Here is a 3759-nt window from a genome sequence, read left to right as displayed (position 1 = left end):
CTCGACGCCGCGCTCCTTCGACCTCGCCTCGCCTCGCCATCCACCCCGCACGTCGTCACCGACCGCCGCCGAGCCCGCTGCCCTGAACCCCTACGGCCAATGTGAGCGCCTCCCCATGCCCCTCTCCCCTCTTTCTTTGTCACCGCGCGCCCGAGGCCGTGCTTGCTCGCGGCCTCCCCGTGCTCGTCGCGCCCGAACCGTCCCCCGCCATCGCCTCGCCATACGCGGCCACCCAGGGCCGCGCACCTCACCTCGCCGCCTCTACGTGGCCATGGCTGTCGCGGTTCGCCCGTGCGCGAACCACGTCGCCCCACCGCGCGCGCCCCGTGGCCTCTGCCGGCCGCCACCCCTGCTCCTCGCGTCCTCGCCCCCGGTTCCCCTGCTGCTGATGCCGCCAGGAGCCGCTCGCCCGACGCGCTCCCCGCACCCACGCTCACGATGAGCGTGCACCCCGGCGCACCTGAACGCACCCACGACCGCGCCCGTCGGCGATGCTCTGCCTGCTGCTGCTCCCCGCCGTGTGCGCGCGCACCCGCGCCGCCCGCTGCCGCTTCCGACCCATGGTGGCCTTGCCGCGGCCCGCCGACGCGCAGCCTTGGCCCCCTGTGCCGCTGGTGTCGCTCGTCGCTGTTGCCGCCGACGCCCAGCGCAGATCCCTGTCGACCTGGGCGGGTGCCCAGCGCCCGCTCGCTCGTGCGCCCGCTAGCCCGCAACGGCCCCCTGGGCCTATGACATGTGGGGCCTCAGCCCTAGAACATTTTTTTAAAATAAAAATATAATTAGACATTAATTAATTAATTAGTTAACTAAATAATTAAACTTAATTAATTCTGCTTAAACCAGCTAATTAGATAATTAACCTAATTAACTCTGTCTAATTAAACAGCTAACTAAACAGTCTATGACCAGTGGGACCCACACGTTAGTTGACCAGTCAACACCCCTGTTGACTGCTGACGTCAGCATGCACTATTCTGGATAATGTTGGATTTAAATAAACAATTAAAATCTGAAAATAATTAAAAACTTTAGAAAATCATATAAAATAATCCGTGACTCGGATGAAAATACTTTGTACATGAAAGTTGCTCAGAACGACGAGACGAATCCGGATACGCAGCCCGTTCGTCCGCCACACATCCCTAGGATAGCAAACACGCAACTTTCCCCCTCCGTTTCATCTGCCCGAAAACGCGAAACACCGGGATACTTTCCCGGATGTTTCCCCCCTTCACCAGTAGCACCTAGTACCACGTTAGGTCACCCCTAGCACCGCGTATTGCCTTATTATGCTTTATGATGCTTTGATTGCTCTGTTATTTATTGTGTTCCCCCTCCGCTACTTCTCTCCGATAGATCCCGAGACTGCTGCCGATACCCATGTGTACGGCTACGGAGTTGACGACCCCTCTCTCTTGCCAGAGCAACCAGGCAAGCCCCCCCCCCCTTGATCACCAGATATCGCCTATTCTACTCTATACTGCTTGCATTAGAGTAGTGTAGCATGTTACTGCTCTCCGTTAATCCTATTCTGATGCATAGCCTGTCATTGCTGCTACAGTCATTGATACCTTACCCGCAATCCTAAATGCTTAGTATAGGATGCTAGTTTATCACCTTTGGCCCTACATTCTTGTCAGTCTGCCTTGCTATACTATAGGGCCGTGATCACTCGGGAGGTGATCACGGGTATATATTATACATACTTACATACTATACAGATGGTGACTAAAGTCGGGTCAGCTCGAAGAGTACCCGCGAGTGATTCACGGATTGGGGGCTGAAAGGACCTTTGTCCCGACGGCCCTCTATGTGGATCTTTGTGGCGGAGCGACAGGGCAGGTTGAGACCACCTAGGAGACAGGTGGGCCTGGCCCTGTTCGGCGTTCGTGGATATTTAACACGCTTAACGAGATCTTGGTATTTGATCTGAGTTGCCTACGAGCCTATACGCACTAACCATCTACGCGGGAGTAGTTATGGGTATCCCGACGTCGTGGTATCAGCCGAAGCACTTCGTGACGTCAGCGACTGAGCGGCGCGCGCCGGGTTGGACTGCGTTAACGCAACTTCCTTTGTAATGGAGGTTGCTAGGTCTGCTCACCGGCCGCATACGCAACGTGCAGGTGTGCTCAGGGTGATGGGCCCAGACCCCTGCGCGCTTAGGTTTAGACCGGCGTGCTGGCCTCTCCGTTGAGCCTAGGTGGGGTTGCGACGTGTTGATCTTCCGCGGCCGGGCATGACCCAGGAAAGTGTGTCCGGCCAAATGGGATCAAGCGTGCTGGGTAAGTTGGTGCACCCCTGCAGGGAAGTTAATCTATTTGAATAGCCGTGATTTTTGTAACAGGACGACTTGGAGTTGTACCTTGACCTTATGACAACTAGAACTGGATACTTAATAAAACACACCCTTCCAAGTGCCAGATACAACCGGTGGTCGCTCTCCCTCAGGGATAAGAGGAGAGGATCGCCGGGTAGGATTATGCTATGCGATGCTACTGGAGAGGCTACTTGAAGATGCTACTTGGAGATGCTACTTGGAGGACTTCAATCTACTCTCTTCTACGTGCTGCGAGACGGAGGCTGCCAGAAGCGTAGTCTTCGATAGGACTAGCTATCCCCCTTTTATTCTGGCATTCTGCAGTTCAGTCCACCAATATGGCCTCCTTACACATATACCCATGCATATGTAGTGTAGTTCCTTGCTTGCGAGTACTTTGGATGAGTACTCACGGTTGCTTTCTCCCCCCTTTTTCTCCCTTTCCTTTCTTTCTGGTTGTCGCAACCAGATGCTGGAGTCCAGGAGCCAGACGCCACCGTCGACGACGACCCCTACTACACCGGAGGTGCCTACTACTACGTGCAGCCCGCTGACGATGACCAGGAGTAGTTAGGAGGATCCCAGGCAGGAGGCCTGCGCCTCTTTCGATCTGTATCCCAGTTTGTGCTAGCCTTCTTAAGGCAAACTTGTTTAACTTATGTCTGTACTCAGATGTTGTTGCTTCTGCTGACTCGTCTATGATCGAGCACTTGTATTCGAGCCCTCGAGGCCCCTGGCTTATATTATGATGCTTGTATGACTTATTTATGTTTTAGAGTTGTGTTGTGATATCTTCCCGTGAGTCCCTGATCTTGATCGTACACATTTGCGTGCATGATTAGTGTACGATTGAATCGGGGGCGTCACAATGACCTACAAAACCAAAATTGTGAGTATGAATATAGATTCAAAAGAATGAGTTTGGCTGCAGATTCGAGGATTCCGGAGACTCGATCATCCTTCTATGATGGTGAACCTATGCCTTGGAAGATGGATGACAAGCCCGCATCATCAACAACACCTCCACCTTCTTCACCAACCAAGGAGATATAATCACATGGGTATGGGCACTCCCCTTGGCAACTGCCAAGCTTGGGGGAGGTGCCCCGGTATCGTATCACAATCACAACTCCTATCTTTACCGTTTTTCTTAGTTCGAGCCTATTAGTAGTATCTTGATCTAGTAGAATAAAGTTTATGGCATGATCTAGTTTTGAGTTTTGCTTTATGATCTCTCTTTGTAATTGAGTCCGTGAGCTATATATAATAAAGATTAGTGTTGAGTTAAGGGCTTGATTATTTTGCCATGATCTTGGGTGAATAAAAGAAAAGAGAAAAAGAATAAAAAGAAACAAAGAGTTCATATTGATCTTATTGAGAGTAATGACTTCACATAGAAAGAGTATGATGATTAAAAGTTGTAGGGAGTTGGCAAACAT

Source organism: Triticum dicoccoides, chromosome 2A, assembly GCF_002162155.2.
Source record: "Triticum dicoccoides isolate Atlit2015 ecotype Zavitan chromosome 2A, WEW_v2.0, whole genome shotgun sequence".
NCBI classification, from domain to species: domain Eukaryota; kingdom Viridiplantae; phylum Streptophyta; class Magnoliopsida; order Poales; family Poaceae; genus Triticum; species Triticum dicoccoides.
Note: the sequence above shows the minus strand (reverse complement) of the source record.